This window comes from Dasypus novemcinctus, chromosome X (genome assembly GCF_030445035.2).
Source record: "Dasypus novemcinctus isolate mDasNov1 chromosome X, mDasNov1.1.hap2, whole genome shotgun sequence".
NCBI lineage: Eukaryota > Metazoa > Chordata > Mammalia > Cingulata > Dasypodidae > Dasypus > Dasypus novemcinctus.
The window spans coordinates 65,588,631-65,608,449 of NC_080704.1; the positions used below are offsets into that span (position 1 = coordinate 65,588,631).

A 19,819-nucleotide genomic window follows, 5' to 3' on the forward strand; every position below is an offset into this window, starting at 1 on the left:
GACACATCTTAGACCCAGAGACTCATGGACGTTGAAAGTGAATGGCTGGAAAACAATCATACAAGCAAACAACAACCAAAAAAAAGGCAGGAGTAGCTATATTAATATCAGACAAAATAGACTTTAAATGCAAAACAATTGTGAGAGACAAAGAAGGATACTATATTTTAGTGAAAGGGACAATCTGTCAAGAAGATCGAACAATCATAAATATTTATGCTCCTAACAAGGGCGCCTCTAAATATGTGAGGCAAACGCTGGAAAAACTAAGTGAAAGAATAGATGCATCTACAATTATAGTGGGGGATTTTAATACACCACTATCAACTCTGGACAGAACATCTCAAAAGAGAATCACTAAAGAAACAAAACATTTGAACAGTATATTAGAAGAGCTGGATCTAATAGACATATATAGATCATTACACCCAAACACAGCAGGATATACATTTTTCTCAAGCGCACATGGAACATTCTCCAAGATTGACCATATGCTAGGCCACAAAGAAAGGCTTAATGAATTCAGAAAGATCGAAATCATACAAAACAATATCTCTGACCACAGTGGAATCAAGCTGGAAATTTGCCAGGGACAGAGACCCAGACTTCACATGACAATTTGGAAATTAAACAGCACACTCTTAGAAAAACAGTGGGTCAAAGAGGAAATCTCAAAAGAAATCAATGACTACATTGAAACAAATGATAATGATAACACAACATACCAAAATTTATGGGATGCAGGACCGATACTGAGAGGGAAATTTATAGCCATAAATTCATATATCAAAAAAGAAGAAAGAGCAAAAATTGGAGAACTAACTGCACTTTTGACGGAATTAGAAAAACAACAACAAAGTAAACCAACAGGAAGAAGAAGGAAGAAAATAACAAAGGTAAGAGCAGAACTAAATGAAATAGAAAATAAGAAAGCACTTGAAAAAATAAACAAGACCAAGAGCTGGTTTTTTGAGAAGATCAACAAAATTGACAAACCTTTAGCGAGACTAACAAAGAAAAAAAGAGAAAAGATGCAAATACACAAAATAAGAAATGAGAAAGGTGATATCACCACTGACCCCACAGAAATAAAGACTATCATAAGAGGATACTTTGAAAAACTATATTCCAACAAAAATGACAATTTAGAGGAAATGGACAAATTCCTAGAAATACATAAGCAGCCCATACTGAAAAAAGAAGAAATTGATGATCTTAACAAACCAATCACAAGCAAAGAGATAGAATCAGTCATTAAAAATCTCCCAACTAAGAAGAGCCCAGGGCCCGACGGCTTCACAGGTGAATTCTACAAAACATTCCGGAAAGAACTAACACCAATCCTGTTGAAACTATTCCAAAAAATTGAAACAGAAGGAACATTGCCTATATTCCTTCTATGATGCCAACATTACCCTAGTACCAAAGCCAAACAAAGACACCACAAGAAAGGAAAATTACAGACCAATTTCTCTAATGAACCTAGACGCAAAAATACTTAACAAAATACTTGCTAATCGTATTCAACAACACATTAAATGAATTATACACCATGACCAAGTGGGATTTATTCCAGGTATGCAAGGATGGTTCAACATAAGAAAATCAATCAATGTAATACACCATATAAACAGATTGAGAGAAAAAAACCACATGATTATATCTATAGATGCAGAAAAGGCATTTGACAAAATACAGCACCCCTTCCTGATAAAAACACTCCAAAAGATCAGAATAAAAGGAAACTTTTTGAACATGATAAAGAGTATATATGAAAAACCTAAAGCCAACATTGTTTACAATAGCGAAATCCTGAAATCCTTCCCTCTAAACTCAGTAACAAGACAAGGATGCCCATTGTCTCCGCTCCTGTTTAACATTGCCTTAGAAGTACTTGCTCGAGCACTGAGGCAAGAACCAGATATAAAAGGCATTCAAATTGGAAGGGAAGAAGTCAAAATTTCATTATTTGCAGATGACATGATCCTATATATAGAAAACACTGAGAGATCTACAACAAAGCTCCTAGAACTCATAAATGAGTTTAGCAAAGTCGCAGGTTATAAGATTAATGCGCATAAATCAGTAGCATTTCTGTACACCAATAATGAGCAAGATCAGGAGGAAATCAAGAAACAAATACCATTCACAATAGTAAATAAAAAATCAAATACTTAGGAATAAATTTAACTAAAGAGGTAAAAAACATATACATCAAGAACTATACAAGATTGTTCAAGGAAATCAAAGACGACCTAAATAAATGGAAGAATATTCCCTGTTCATGGATAGGAAGACTGAATATTATTAAGATGTCTATCCTACCAAAACTGATCTACACATTCAATGCAATCCCAATAAAAATCAACACAGCCTTCTTTAAGGAAATAGAAAAAATAACTATGAAATTTGTTTGGAATAAAAAGAGGCCTCGAATAGCCAAAGACCTATTGAAAAACAAAAACGAAATAGGAGGAATCACACTTCCTGACTTCAAAACATACTACAAAGCTACAGTAGTGAAAACAGCATGGTACTGGCATAAGGAGAGACACACAGACCAATGGAATCGAATTGAAAGTTCAGATATAGAACCTCATGTATATAGCCATATAATATTCAATAAAGACACCAAACCCTCTCAACTGGGAGAGAATGGCCTATTCAACAAATGGTGCCTGGAGAACTGGATTGCCATATGTAGAAGAATGAAAGAGGATTACCATCTCACACCTTATACAAAGATCAACTCAAGATGGATCAAAGACCTAAATATAAGAGCCAAGACCATAAAGACCTTAGAAAGCAGTGTAGGGAAACACCTACAGGACCTTGTAATAGGAAATGGCTTCATGAATATCACACCAAAAGCACGAGCAGCAAAAGAACAAATAGATAAATGGGACTTCCTCAAAATTAAAGCCTTTTGCACCTCAAAGGAGTTTGTCAAGAAAGTAAAAAGGGAACCCACACAATGGGAGAAAATATTTGGCATCCATATATCTGATAAGAGACTTATAACTTGCATATATAAAAAACTCATATATCTTGAAAACAAAAAGATAAACAACCCATTTAAAAAATGGGAAAAAGATTTAAACAGACACTTCTCCAAAGAAGAAATACAAATGACTAAAAAGCACATGAAAAAATGCTCCAAATCTCTAGCTATCAGGGAAATGCAAATCAAAACTACAATGAGATACCATCTTACTCCCATAAGATTAGCAGCCAAGAATAAAACAGTAGAATACAAATGCTGGAGAGGATGTGAAGAAAGGGGAACACTCATCCATTGATGGTGGGAGTGCAGAAGGATCCAACCATTCTGGAGGACAGTTTGGCGGTTTCTCAAAAAATTATCCATAGATTTGCCATATGTCCCAGCAATACCACTGCTGGGTATATACCCATCAGATCTGAAAACAAGGACACAAACCGATATATGTACACAAATGTTCATAGCAGCATTGTTCACTATCGCCAAAAGTTGGAATCAATCCAAATGTCCATCAACAGATGAGTGGATCAATAAAATGTGGTATATACACACAATGGAATACTACTCAGCTGTAAGAACCAATACACTACAATCGCACGTGATAACATGGATGAACCTTGAGAATCTTATGTTGAGTGAAGCAACCCAGGCATTGAAGGACAAATACTATATGACCTCAATAATATGAAATAAGTTAACTGCCTCAGAGAGCTAGAGTCTGGAAAAGTGGCTTACAGGAAATCGGGGGGTGGAGGAAGGATGTGAGTTAATGTCTGCAGGGGTGGAATCTGTGATGAGCTGGCGGTAAGTATGAGCACAAAGAAGGGACAAAATGGGGCAAGGGGTTACCTTCGGGTGGGGCTTTCTGGGTTTGAGGGGGGCTGGGGATGGGAAGAGGGGTAATATGGTCCAAGAAATAGGTGGGAGGGAGGGGCAACATACGAACATGGGAGCGTGTCAGAATTTCGTTGAGAACTAAATGTTGAGTAAAACGTACCAAAGTATAAGTAGGAGGGTTACCTGGTTAGGAAGCTCAGGGGGTATGGTCTGATGCGGGACGGACTCCGGAGGGAATAGCTGAAGGCTCATTTTGCCAAGGTGGGTTCTACCATTGGGTGGGGTGAACCTATATCCTGGGGAAGACTAATGCCGTCGAATAGAGAGAACTGTATCTCTCGTGAGAAAGGACGGCTCCCAGGGCATTAGATTGGCAGGTGTTGTGAGCCCTAAGGGGAGGGGAAAATGGATGTGCAATGGATGGAACAAAGGTAAATAAGGGGACAAAAGAGGAGTTATGTGAGAGTACACGAGGATGAATATAAAACAGCTAATATTACGCCAAAAATATATAGGGGACGACAGACTAATAATGAAAACCATAAGACAAAACATAGGATAACTAAAAAATTTAGAAAACTGTACAACCTAAAGTATGGACCACATAGTAAGCATAAATGTCACCTTGTTCGAAAACTATAGTTTCGGAATCTGTACATCAGTTTCAGGAAATATGATATGAATAAGTTAAAAGAGTATTGCTGTGGAAGGGAAAAGGTTTTATGGTGGATCTGGGGAAATACTGTATATTGTATATATGAATTTTGGTGATCTAAGACTCTTCTGAAGCTGACATCATGTTGGGATTCACTTTACGGGAAGTTTTGGATCACAGAGTGGTTCAACAATGGCAGCGGAGGAATACTGATATGGGATGTTATTGACAAGATATATATGGTTGACAGGGAGTTATACAGGGCATATGCCCAGGGTATATGGTAATGTCTATATATACTCATAGTGGAAACAATTAAAAACAACAGCTGGGGGGGGTACTGGGCTCCTGGCCGGGGGGTCACTGTTGTGGGCCCTGGAAGAGCAGCGGCAATCCTCCAGGTGCAACGGCAAGAACCAGGAAGGAAGGAGGGCCCAACAGTGGGCTCTTGATACTAATGGCTACACTTTTGAGCCTATACACCTGCAATAAGAACAAGGCCTAGAGTAGCATTGCGCCTGGGGGTTTCCTCCTGACAGCCTTCATGTTACTCAAATGTGGCCACTCTCACAGCCAAACTCAGTGTGTAGATGCGATGCATTCCCCCCAGCGTGGGACACTACACCCAGGGATGAGCCTCCCTGGCAGTGAGGGATCACTACCACATACCAGCTGAAGAAGCAACTAGAAAATGACCTTGAATTAAAGATTCAATGCGGAACAGCAGAATATACCTGTCTACATATAATAACATGACTTCGGGAAGCGGTTTGACCTAATGTAAGGGGGAAATGGAAAGGAGAAATGAGATTATAAGGCTGTGAGTCTCTAAAAAAGAGTCTGGAGGTTGTCAGAAGAATACCCCTATGTACAACTGAACAGAGTCTAAGAGACAGATAAGGTAGATACAACCGCAGGTATTGGTTCTTTTGAGGGATAAAGAGACCCACGGGTTCTATGGTCATGGCAGAAGGGGTTCACTGCCATGACAGATGGCCCTTCTTTGGAGCTGGTGTTTCTGCGTGATGTAATTGGACTCAGAGGGGATCTCTTTTCACAAGACTTGCATGCTACTTTATTGGAATTGTAGTTGGTGCTGGGTTTAAGATATATGTAGGGGATTTGAATCTCTGGACTGATAATATGACACCCAGGCCCAGAGCCTCAACAGACTTCAGCTCCTACACTTTGATTTATTGACTTACTCCACTCAGCTAACATGGAGTTGAAGAAGGTCAACCACCACAACATGGAGCCTAGAGTGTCTACAACTAGAAGCAGGAGGAGTGCATCCAGTACCCATGTGGAATCTAAGCCCTCACTTGACATAGGTGTGCAATGGACACAACCAATCCAATGTCCACAGAGAAAATGTGGAATGGGTGTGGGAATGGTAGCCATGGGGGCTGCTGGGTGTGGGGAACGGGAGGAAGAGATGAGATGTGGAGGCATTTTTGGGACGTGGAGTTGTCCTGGATAGTGCTTCACGGACAATTACGGGACACTGTAGATCCCCCCAGGGCCCACTGGATGGAACGTGAGAGAGTCTGGGCTATGATGTGGACCATTGACTATGGGGTGCAATGATGCTCAGAGATTAACTTACCAGGTGCAATGGATGTGTCAATATGATGGGAGAGAGTGTTGCTGTGGGGGGAGTGGGGGGCGGGGGTGGTGGGGTTGAATGAGACCTCATATATTTTTTTAATGTAATAATGTAATAAATAATTAAAAAAAACAATATTCCTTAATAAATTCAGTGAGATGGCTAAAAAGATTAAGGACATCAAGAAGAGACTGGATAAGCAAAAAAAAAAAAAAAGACTGTGAACCCAAACATAGAAAAATATCAGATATCATGGGTAGAAAAGTAGAAAAGGCACAATAAATGAAAGTAAAATACACTGGGGGCATTTAACCACAGATTTTAAAGGGTAGAAGAGGGATCACTGATCTTGAAGACAGGGTCTCTGAAAGCAAACATACAAAAGAACAGCTAAAGAAAAAAATGAAAAAATAATGAATAGGGTCTCAGTGAAGTAAATGACAGCAAGGGGAATGCACACAAACGTGTCATGGGTGTCTCAGAAGGAGACAACAGAAAATGGGCAGAAGGAATATTTCAGGAAAAGTGGTAGAAAATTTACCAACCCTATTGAAGGACATAAATATCCATGTCCAAGAAGCACAAAGTACTGCATCAGAATGAATCTGAATAGTCCTATTCCGAGACACATACTAATATGTCAAATATAAAGATAGAATTCTGAAAACAGCAAGAGAAAAGTGACAAATAGCATACAAGCAATGTCCAGTATGATTAAGTGATGGTTTCTCAACAGAAACCATGGCAGCAAGAAGACACTGTTATGATATATTTCAGATAATGAAAGAGAAAGACTGTCATTCAAGAATCTTATATCTGGCAAGATTGTCTTTCAAAATTGAGGTCAATGACCTCCATGCCCCTGGCTGCTGCTCGTCCCCTCCCCCACCTCCATCTTCAGGTACCAGATTTCGTGGAAGTATAATACTTTGTCATTATGAGATGTCATCTCTCAGAGCTTCCTTTGTGCAAATTAAATTTGATGACTTGCAGTTTTTTGAAAACTGTGGTGGGGGTAGTTTTGGGAGTGTTTATCGTGCCAACTGGATATCACAGGACAAGGAGGTGGCTGTAAAGAAGCTACTCAAAATAGAGAAAGAGGCAGAAATACTCAGTGTTCTCAGTCACAGAAACATCATTCAGTTTTATGGAGTAATTCTTGAAACTCCCAGCTATGGTATCGTCACAGAATATGCTTCTCAGGGATCACTGTATGACTGCATTAACAGTAATAGAAGTGAAGAGATGGACATGGATAGCATCATGACCTGGGCAACTGATGTAGCCAAAGAAATGCACTATTTACATATAGAGGGTCCCATCAAGGTGATTCACAGAGATACCAAGTCCAGAAATGTTGTTATAGTTGCTGTTGGAGTATTGAAGATCTGTGATTTTGGTGCCTCCTGGTTCCATAACCACACAACACACATGTCCTTGGTTGTAACTTTCCTACAGTTGGGTCCAGAAGTTATCCAGAGTCTCCCTGTACTTGAAACTTATGACACATATTCCTATGGTGTGGTTCTCTGGGAGATGCTAACAAGGGAGGTCCACTTAAAAAATTTGGAAGGATTACTAGTAGCTTGTCTTGTAGTGGAAAACATGAGAGAGTAACCTTTCCAAGCAGTTGCCCCAGAAGTTTCGCTGAATTGTTACATCAGTGTTGGGAAGATGATGCCAAGAAATGGCCATCATTCAAGCAAATCATTTCCATTCTTGAGTTCATGTCAAATGACACTAATCTTCCTGACCAGTGTAGCTCATTCCTGCACAACAAGGCAGAGTGGAGGTGCAAAATTGAGGCAAACCTCGATAGGTTAAAGACACTACAGCATGATCTCAGCTTTGAAGAGCAGGAGTTTAAAGAACAAGAAAGTCATTTAAAGATGTGGGAGCAAAAACTGACAGAGCAGTCCAATACCCCACTTTTCTTGCCTCTTGCTGCAAGAATGTCTGAGGAGTCTTACTTTGAATCTAAAACAGAGGAGTCAAACAGTGCAGAAATATCATGTCAAAACACAGCAACAAGTAACGGAGAGGGACATGGCATGAACCAAAGTCTGCAGACCATGATGCTGATGGGCTTTGGGGATATATTCTTGATGAACAAAGCAGGAGCTGTGCTGCATTCTGGGATGCAAATAAACATGCAAGCCAAGCAGAATTCTTCTAAAGCCACATCTAAGAGAAGGGGGAAGAAAGTCAACATGGCCCTGGGGTTCAGTGATTTTGACTGGTCAGAAGGTGATGATGAGGACGAGAGGGAGGAAGATAATGACATGGAAAATAATAGTGAATATAATAGTGAAAATAATAGTGAATGAAAGCAGAAAGTAAGATTCAGACTATTGTAGTAAAACAATAGGCATATTCTTTTCCACATAAAGTGTTCTGAGAGAGCTTATGTCATTGGATTCTTTTTAAAAAAATAATAATGAACTATCAGTGGAACCTAGAATTTCTCCTTGTTTGAAAATGCAGAGAGTTCTGCAGTCTCTCTTTGAACTTGGGCATCTTCAATCAGATGTCTTCACTGCATTTGGGCACAAAGTCAAGACTTAACTCTTTCATGATGAAGAATTGTCACTACTCTATGTTCCAGTTACATTTCCCTTAACTGAACTTTAATGTGTACTTTATTTTCTTTGGTCACTGGAGTGGTTTGAAGCTGTATGTACCACAGAAATACATGTTATTAAATCTAAAAAAAAAGTAATACAGTCAAAAATGTTCAGAAAAACAAAAGAAACTTGCTATCTTGGCCTGTATGAAAACCAATAAGGAGGTAGAAAACCAAGCACTGCATTTTTAGGGCAATCATATTTATATGACAGTACTCTATTAATTTTACTTTTGATTTATTTCTGCTTACAGAAATATGGGGGGTATTAATTCAAAAGTGTATATTTAATGAATCAGCCAAGTGTGCTGCCCAATTGTAGAAATTTGTGATTTTTTAACTAATGACATTCTGGTTTTCTTTTAATGACTACTTAATAGTTTGTATTTGCCTTTATTTATTCTATTCAATTGGTTTTTTAAAAAAATCTTACATTTTGATCAAGCACTCAACTCCTAAAATATTTCTTAGACACTTGATTTTCCTGTAACATATGGCCTTTTTATTACATTTTATTTCTTATAGCAATGCACGGTAATGTAAAAAATGATTGATAGTGACTACAAAATTCAACAACAAAAATTTGAGATGAAAGAAGGTTATAACAAAACGCTTCTTCTGAAATACCTAAATGCCGATAATTTTCAATCCTAAATATAAATAGCACAGCTATTCAAAGTAAAACCTGATAAGTGTTCTCAATACTACAATTGGGAGAAATACTCTAATTTGAAACCAACAGCAGATATTGCAAGATTTCATTCATACCATTGATAACCCTGGAACTTGTTAACAACAATACACGGTCATCTAAGGCTTAGCTTGTACTCTATTCAAAGAGAAAGACATGGACTTAAAGGGATGTCTTCAGGCAGTGTGAATGCTCAGCATCAGCCTGCCCTGGGAGGCACTTCCAATGAGGAGTGTGTGCATGTTTTTTGTTTGTTTGTTCCAGGGGGGCATGGTAATCCTGGATTTTAAGTATATGTATAGATATATATTTTTAAAGATTTATTTTATTTATTTCTCTCCCTTTCGCCCCCCCCCCCATTGGCTGCTCTCTGTATCCATTCACTGTGTGTTCTTCTGTGTCTGCTTGCATTATGTGGTGGAACTGGGAAACTGCATCTCTTTTTTGTTCTGTCATCTTGCTGCATCAGCTCTCTGGGTGTGTGGTGCTACTACTGGACAGGCTGTACTTTTTTCATGTGAGGCAGCTCTCCTCACAGGGTGCACTCCTTGAATGTGGGGCACCCCTACATGGGGACACCCCTGCATGGCATGGCACTCCTTGTGCGTGGCAGCACTGCACATGGGCCAGCTCACCCCACGGGTCAGGAGGCCCTAGGGATCAAACCCTGGACCTCCATGTGGTAGGCAGACACTCTTATCAGTTGAGCCATGTCTGCTTCTCTGTATAGATATTTTAAAGAGGAAATTAAGTATTGTAAAGGGAATAGTAAATATAAATTATACTTACTTTAGCACAAATGCAAACAATGTTCCTTTACATATCAAATCTAGTCTTTCAGAGTTGTTGTTTTTTTTAAAAAAAACCAACCTTGACTCCAATTCTGATGTTACATTCAGTTAATGTTAGCTATTATTATGCCAGTGAAAAGACTGAGAGGTGGAGCAGGTGGAGCTCAGTGGTTGAGAGTCTGCTTCACATGTATTAGGTCCTGAGTTCAATCCTCGATACCTCCTTAAGAAAAAACAAGACCTTGAAAAGTAAAAAGCTTCAGTAACCATCCAGAAAACTAAACTACTAATTTCAAGGGATACTTGTTCATTCATATAAGATGATAATAAAGGAGGATAGTGTTCCGGGAAGTTGAAGAGCACAATCCTAGAATAAATGCTATACCAACGCATTTTTCCTGTTACTGTTTGAAGACTTATGAGTCCTGGTCAGGATTACTTGGACTGAGGTATTTGTAGTCTGTGGCACCACCCCCATGCTAAGTAAACCGATAGAATAGTAGGTCACCAGACCCTCTCAACTGGGAGAGAATGGCCTCTTCAACAAATGGTGCCTGGAGAACTGGATATCGATATGTAAAAGAATAAAAGAGGATTACCAACTCACACCTTATACAAAAATCAACTTAAGATGGATCAAAGATCTAAATATAAGAGTCAAGATGATAAAGACCTTGGGAAGCAATGTACGGAAGCATCTACAGGACCTTGTAATAGGGAATGACTTCATGAATTTCACACCAAAAGCATGAGCAGCAAAAGAACAAATAGATAAATGCGACTTCCTCAAAATTAAAGCCTTCTGCACCTCAAAGGAGTTTGTCAAGAAAGTAAAAAGGGAACCCACTCAATGGGAGAAAATATTTGGCAACCATATATATGATAAGAGACTTATAACTTACACCTATAGCAGTGATGAAAGGCAAAACATCAAATACAAAGCTTTTTCATTTTTTTCATTTTTTGATACCCCAATTTATTTTTACTTTATTTAATTTTTCTAAATTAGTATGTATTCTATATCTAACCTTTAAACCCATCACTATATTCCATTTTACTATTAATGGAACCTGGCAATATATTAGGTTTCATTGTTAAAGAAGTTTTGGACTACAGAGATGTTCAAGTATGACAGGGGAGGAACACTGGTGTGGGGTGTTATTGATAGGAGGAACATGGTTGGGTGGGAGTTCTCCAGAGCATGTATATAGGGTACATAAAAATGTTTGGATATTTTCATAGTGGTTACAGTTAAAAATGACAACTGAAGGAGTGTTGAGTTCCTAGCCAGGGGAGCTCTATCACATTCCCCAATCGAACAACAATAATCTTCCAAGTGCAATGGCAAAGACCAATAATGATGGATGGGCCAACAATGAGCCCTTGATACTGATGGCTCCAATTATGAGCCTGTGTGCCTGAAATATGCACAAGGTTTAGAGCTGCAGGATGCCTAATAGTTATCTCCTGAGTGCCTCCATGTTGCTCAAATGTGACCACTCTCTAAGGCAAACTCAGCATGTAAATACATTACTTATCCCCCAAGTGTAGAACATGACTCCCAGGGATGAGGCTCCCTTACACTGAGGGATTACTACTAAGCACCAGCTGATGATGTAACTATAAAAAGACCTTGAATTGGGAAGTGGACTTGGCCCAGTGGATAGGGCCTCTCTCTACCACATGGGAGGTCCATGGTTCAAACCCTGGGCCTCCTTGACCCGTGTGGAGCTGGCTTATGTGCAGTACTGATGCACACAAAGAGTGCCGTGCCACGCAGGGGTGTTCCCGCATAGGGGAGCCCCACACACAAGGAGTGTGCCCTGTAAGGAGAGCCGCCCAATGCGAAAGAAAGTGCAGCCTGCCCAGGAATGGCATCGCACACAAGGAGAGTTGATGCAGCAAGATTATGCAACAAAAAGAAACACAGATTCCCATGCCGCTGACAACAGAAGTGGACAAAACAAGAACACGCAGCAAATGGACACAGAGAACAGATGACTTGGTGGGGGATGAGGGGAGAGAAATAAATAAAATAAATAAATCTTAAAAAAAAAGACCTTGAATAAAAGCGTCAACTCAGATCAACAGAATATCTCAGCCTACATATAATATCAGGTGTTAAAAACTGCTTTTTGACTTTGGATAAAAGGGGGAAATAGAAAGGACAAATGAGTTTATATGGCTATGAGTCTTCAAAAAAGAGTCAGGAGGTCATCAGAGGGGTGATGCTTATGGATACCTCAGCAGGGTATCAGAGACAGCCAAAGTAGATACAAACTCAGGTATTGGTTCTCCTGAGGGCTACAGAGACCCACAGGCTCTATGGTCATTGCAGATGACTCTGGAGTTCAGGGCCATGTCAGTTGACCCTACTTTGGAGGTTTTGCTCCTGAATGTGATGTAGTTGGATTCAGATATGACCTTTCTACACTGCCTTTTCTGTTATTTTTACCAGGCCTGTGGTTGATGCTGAGATTGTTGTACACTCAGGAGACCTGAATCTCTTGACTGTCCATGTGACAGCCAGGCCCTGAGCCTCAGCAGACTTGCAACTCTGGTTTATTGGATTTACCTTGGCCAGCTAACAAGGAAGTGAAGAGGGTCAACCACCACACCAGGGAGCCAAGTGTGCCTACAACTGCAAACAGGAGAATTGCATCCATCATCCATGTGTAATCTAAGTTCCTTCTTGATGTAGAGGGGAACTGGGCATAACCATCCCAGGGTCCACAGAATGGAGGAATAGAGTATGGATTAGAGTGGACTTACTGGTGTTCTGCTGTGGAACTATTGTGATTAGTAATGGAATAAATTGTAGCATTGATATGTAGAAAGTGGCCATGGTAGCTGCTTATGGTAGGGAGAGGGAAGAAGAGATATGATGTGTGGGCATTTTCAGGATTTGGAGTTGTCCTGGGTGGTGCTGCAAGGACAGGTGCTGGACATTTTGTGTCCTGCCATTGCCCACTGGGTGGACTGGGGGAGAGCATAGACTACCATATAGACCACTGTCCATGTGGTGCAGCAGTGCTCCAAAATGTATTCACCAGTTGCAGTCAATGAGCCACGATGATGGAAGAAGTTGTTGATTTGGAAGGAGTGAGGTGAGGGGGGTGAGGGGACCTCAATTTTTGTCTTTATTTATTTTTTAAATATTACATTAAAAAAATATTAGGTCCCCATATACCCCCATCCCTTTCACCCCACTGCTCCCCCCATAGCAACAATCTCCTCCATCATCATGAGACATTCATTGGATTTGGTGAATACATCTCAGAGCACCACTGCACCTCATGGTCAATGGTCCACATCATAGCCCACATTCTCCCACGTTCCATCCAGTGGGCCAGATCTCATATTTTTTGAATGCAACATTTAACAGAAAATAAAGAAGAAAAAATTAGAAAAAAAGAAAGAGTAGTTAAACCTTTTCCTAGAAGATGATATTCCCCACATACCCATTGTGTTAAGACATCTATGCATACACACATATATATGGATACATGCACATCACTATACAACGCTGGTGGCAAACAGGCACACATATAATGAGACAGCCTGAATGTTCAGACATACAGAAGTGCTCAATGACTCAAGCCAGGTCACAGTAGAAAATCTAGGAGTGGAGCAGTAGGAACAATTTGCAACTCTTGACTTCCCAGCACACCTTGGGGCACTGTGGTAGAACAAAAAGAGTCAAGGACATGGCAGTTGAAAAGCATCTTGCACATCTTCCCAGGGAAAGATAAAGTCATTCATTCATTCCAATATTCACTGAGCTCCTTCTGTGTGACAGGTACTGTTGTAGGTACTGGGAAAGAGAAAACAAAACCCCTTGCCCTCATGGAGCTTATATGCTAGAAGGTTGAGATCGACCATTAACAAAAATATTGTATAGTATGTTAACATTTGAAAAGTGCATGCTGAAAAAATAAAGCAGGGAAGGAGGACAAGGCATATGGTCAGGAAAGGCCTCACTGATAAACTAACACTTGAGCAAAGCTCAAGAAGGTAAGAGACCCTCTGTAGGCTAATTTTGGGACCTGTACACTTTATATAAGAATATAAACCTCGCCTTACACGTAAGAATAAGCAGCAACACATTTAAAATTTATGAACTAGTGAAAATTTTTCTTTGTTTACATATAAATGTATATTATTACATGTCAACTTTTAGTGCATTAATAACAGCAGTCAAATAGAGCCAAAAGAGTAAGGTAAGAAAACTCTGTACCCAGACCTAGGTTTACCATTTCTCAAATCCTTTGACTGCTACTGTATTCTTCACCAGTATTTCAGAGAAGGCTATACACAATACTCTACCATCAAGAGATGGCAAGGATTTAAGATACAGCAGAATTGAGGAACTTGAAATTATTCTTCATCAGGAATTGGGCTATAAATAAGTACCACATGGCCTTGTCTATTTTGCTTTCTATTCCAAATCATTGTTCTTCTTCATTGTAGAGTCTACAGGTCGGAAAATGTTAAAGCATCCCTGAAATCTGAATCATATAATCAGATTTTAAGGTGTTCTCTCTCTAGCTGTAAAGATCATTTAGAAGACTTAATTTTATTTTTTATCTTAATTTTATTAATTTTTAGAAAAATTTTTATTGGTCATATACAGAATGTTTAATGATGATATTATATGTGCAGCTTCTAATTCATTTTTGGATCAGTTTTTTTGAAATAGCAAATTATTTGTGCTGGATTCATTTCCAATCAGTTGACTTACAAAAGTGTACATTTATGAAGAGAAGAGTAGAAGAAATACTGAGAAATTGAAGACTCATCATGAGACCCAAAAGCCTAAATTGTGTTAATTATTGCCAGAGCCAGGCAACTGCAAATGCAATTGCTCTTCCATCTTTCTTCTCTATTTGTAAAGTTGATCATGTAGGTTGAGACCACAACTTCCTTATGGTCTCAGCCAGGGTCATGCTGGCACCTAATGTACTTGAGAATGCTGGAGCAGGGGACATATTATTGGTTGTCATAATGACCAGGGACATTTGGTGCCCAATGTCATAGAAAGTAATATCCTGCATTCCACAGAAGATCCTTCACAACAAAGAACTTCCTGTACAGTGCCAACTGCATCATCCCTTCCTCACTGATAAACTTGCCAGGCCTGAGTCTTAGAGTTCTACACCTAATCTTTTGATTCCTCCTAGACAAAATTATCCAAGTTAAAAAAAATGCTTTTTCAGAATTACAACTACCATATTAAACTGAATTTGGTAGGCTTATGACATTTATCTGAAATCAACAGTTGTGGAAATGATTTCCTTCCCCTTAAAAATGCTGATGGAAACTTTATGAAACCACTAAATTCACCTTAGGTCATTCTCCTATTACATTGATTCCACAATAAATAAAAAATAAAAGCCTCATTGAGGTAGCTACAGTTCTGTAAAGTAACCAGGTTAATTTGAAAGGCCCTTTCTGCTAATAGTCTTTTTTTTTTTTTTAACAAAATCACATTTTAATATTTTACCCTGAGTAAACATCGGGATGCAGTTGAAGGCATAGCTGACTATACTTGTCGCTGCCATTCTGGGCATGTTAAGGGCTCTTTTTTTAGCCCGTGATTTTTAACATGTGGATTTCTACAACATTAACACCTGCTGATCTTTCAAACTTGAATCCCATTAAAATCAAGAATTTGTGGGTGTTGGGAGTGATCCAGAATAATTCTCATAGCATTACTATGTACAAAATTTTCATTTTTAGAGTTTTGATTAGAATAGTAAGAATTTTATGAAAGATCATTTTAAAATTTATTCTGAGTTAAATATTGATACATTTTTAAAATTTTGATACACTAGAATTTGTTGCAACCTTTTGAAATTAGCAGAATCTCACTACAACACATATATTTTTCTATAATCAAGCAACTTTTGATACATTCAAATGACTGTAATCTTGTTAAGATTTTAAGTACTGCCAGTGAGAATAATCTGTTCTATTCTTTTAACTGTAGCACAGTATTACAGCTCTAGATGGAGCAATTTCTGTGATGAAAAATGAGAGTCTACGAGGGAAATCTGGAGGACCAGACTTGTTTTCATTGGATTCCAATGTAGTTTGCACTCTATTGCCTGTGAGGAACTTTATGGCATGTGGTTATTTTACTTTAAAATGAGAGTCTCAAGCACCTGCATTAATTATTTTATGTTATATGCAGGATAGTATATCTTTTAATGTCAGATATGATACACTGCATATATTAATTTTCATATAAAATTTTTATACTTAATAGAAAATATTTATATTATTTAAGTGTGATCTCTGAATATATACCAGAATTACTTTATTGTGTTTTGTGTTATTTTTTTAACAAAAACTTCTCGATGATTCTATTGCAAAGTTATTTTGAGCAAGTCCAATGCCAAATATCTTGTATAATGTTTGTATGGAAGACTAAATTTTATTCTTCTGTGGTAAATTATTGACTTCATAGTTGGAATTTTATATTCCATCACAAAGTCTGCAATGTATTCAGAAATCCAAGTTGGTGTCATACATTTCATTTTGATGTGCACTATACTTGACTTGCCTTTGTTCTAAGACTCCATTTTGCAATAAACATTTTGACAGAAAAAAAAATGAGGGCAAGCTTAGAATATTCACAGATAAACAGAAACTGTGAGTTTGTACACAAGGCACTGACTTTGAAGGAAATACTAAAGGGAGAGCTACAATGTGAAAAGTAAAGAAAGGAGATGTAACAGTTTGATATGGTTATGAATTCCAAAAATAGATATTGGATTATGTTTGTAATCTGGTCTGTACCTGGGCATGATTAAGTTATGATTAGGGTTTTGATTGGGACATGTCATTAGGGCATTGTGTCCCGCCCCCTTGGTGGGAGGGGACTCACAGATAAAAGGCATGACAAACAACAGAAGTGAGGGTTTTGATGTTAGAGTTTTGATGTTGGAGTTTGATGCTGACACCTTAAGTTGGAGTCCAGGAAATAAGCTCACAGAGGATAGAGAAGTCAGCCCCAGGAAGAGAGGAACCTGAGCCCAGGAAGGAGCAAGACTTGGAAGGAAAGGATCCTTGAACCTAGAGAGAAGCAAGACCTTGGAAGGGAGGAACCCAGGAAGCTTGAACCCTAATAGCCATCCATGGCCATCTTGATCCAACGTGTGAAAATAGACTTTGGTGAGGGAAGTAACTTATGCTTTATGGCCTGGTATCTGTAAGCTCCTACCCCAAATAAATACCCTTTATAAAAACCAACCAATTTCTGGTATTTTGCATCAGCACCCTTTTGGCTGACTAATACAGCTACCAAGTACCAACATGCAATGCATATGGCTAAAAAGAGTCCTTGACCAAAATTGGGAAAAGTTTAAGACAAATGAGTTTGTATGGCTAGGATACTCCAAAGTGAGTCTGGAGGCCATCCCAGAGGTAGTGTTTATGCACATCTCAACATGATCTCATTGACAGCCAAAGTAGATACTACCCCAAATAGTGAAACTCCTCAGGGATATGAAGAATCCAGACACTATACTTTGAGCAGATAGCTCAGAAATTTTGCCTCTTGCCAGTAGGCCCTAATCAGGCATTTATACTCCCCATAGTGACAGAGTTAGATTCAGCAATGGTTTCCTATGCATGACTCTTCTGTCCTTCTATTTGAACCTATAATTAGTAATACAGTTGGTAAGTATGCATCCAAGAGACTTAAATCTTTGGACTATCCATGTGCTGTCTGAGTCATGCATCTCAATGGAGTAGTAACACTTACTCTCCAATTCAATGGACTCACCGAGGGAGGAAATGATAGACAAACAACAGGGAGGAAACAATGCTGGACAACTACCAGGGAGGAAATGATAGACAAACAACATACCAAGTAACCAAGAGAAACTACAATTGCAAACAAGAGAGTCCCATCCATCAGATGTATGGGATCAAAGTCCACCTCATTTAATGATGGAGTGCACATCACCATCCCAGAGTCCTCAGGATTGGGAAATGAACTAAGGACTAAAATAAACTTATAAGTATTCTCTTGTAGACTTATTGTGATTCTAGCAATGGTTGTGGAGGCACTGACCATGCATGTTCTGAGGTTAGGGAGAGGGAAACCTGGGTATAATAGGATGGCATTTTTAGATTTGGGAATCACCCTGAATGACATTACAATGACCTATACAAGTCATTATATACCCGGCCATAACCAACACAGTTGAATGGGAAAGAGTGCAAATTACAATGTAAACTATAATTCGCGTTTAGTGGCAATGCTTCAAAATGGGTTTATGAATTGCACTGAATGTACCACTCTGATGAAAGATGTTGCTAATGTGGGAAAATGTGGGAGATGTTGGGATTGGGGCATTTGGGAATCCCTTATATATTCTCTGTAATATATATGCAATCAAAGTATGTTTTAAAAAATTAAAAGTGAGGGGGAGGGGGCAAGATGGCGGCTGAGTGAACATCCCTGTTGGAGTCTTCTGCAGGGAATCGGCTGGGCGGCGTTGGAGACTCTTTGGGACCAGATTGTTTCGGGATTTTTGCTGGTCCGGAGGTGTCTGGACGTCGATTTGGAGGGAGGGTAACAGAGGGGATTCGTCTGTGAAATATACACGGAGATCCCAGCTACCTGCAGAGGATTCCCTTCTTGGGTGGGCGGAGACGAGGCATCTAGCCCCGCTCGGTGGGGCTGAGCCAGGCCGGGCCGGGCCGCGGTAGCGTCTGGAGCCGGGCGGGGCTGGTGCAGGCCCCGGCTGCGGGCCGCGGTGGCGTCTGGAGCCGGGCGGGGCCGGTGCAGGCCCCGGCTGCGGGCCGCGGTAGCGCTTGGAGCCGGGCGGGGCCGGTGCAGGCCCCGGCTGCGGGCCGCGGTAGCGCTTGGAGCCGGGCGGGGCCGGTGCAGGCCCAGGCTGCGGGCCGCGGTGGCGCTTGGAGCCGGGCGGGGCCGGTGCAGGCCCCGGCTGCGGGCCGCGGGGGCGCTTGGGGCCGGGCGGGGCCGGTGCGGGCCCCGACTGCGGGCCGCGGTGGCGCTTGGAGCCGGGCGGGGCCGGTTCAGGCCCCGGCTGCGGGCCGCGGTGGCGTTTGGAGCCGGGCGGGCCCGGGTCGGGCCGCGGCGGGTGCGGAGCCGGGCGGGGCCGGTCCGGGCCGCGGTGGCGGGGGGTGGATGCCGGAGCCGGCTGGGCCGCTGTAGCGAGCGGAGCTGGGCGGAGCCAGACCAGGCCAAGGCGGCGTGAGGAGCCGGGCAGAGCCGGTCCAAGCCTCCGCGGCGGGCGGAGCCGGGCCTGCGGAGGGGTTTCTGTTTTTTTTTGGTTTTTTTTGTTTGTTTGTTTGTTTGTTTGTTTTTTTTAATTTTACTTAAATTTTTTTTTTTTTTTTTTTGAGCATCTGCAGTACTGGGGAGTTCGTGGGCCCTGGGCGGCCTATTGGGGGTTTGTGGGAAGGGAGGTGCTTGCAGACCCATTTGGGCAGACAGACGGGGGGGTTTTAGGGCAAAGCGGGGGGAAGTTGTTGTTTTAGATAGTGTTGCAATTGTGACACGTGTGTACCTGTATCTCTCTTCTCCCTATCCGTTCCCCACCGTTTGCCCATCCTCTTTTTCTTTCTTCCTTTCTTCTT

The 19,819-nt window shown here is 40.5% G+C and overlaps 1 pseudogene; it reads left to right on the forward strand.

The window, feature by feature from the left end:
- The first annotated feature begins 7,041 nt into the window (after positions 1–7,041).
- LOC101429010 (mitogen-activated protein kinase kinase kinase 20 pseudogene) lies at positions 7,042–8,426 on the forward strand (annotated as a pseudogene).
- Positions 8,427–19,819: the final 11,393 nt, after the last annotated feature.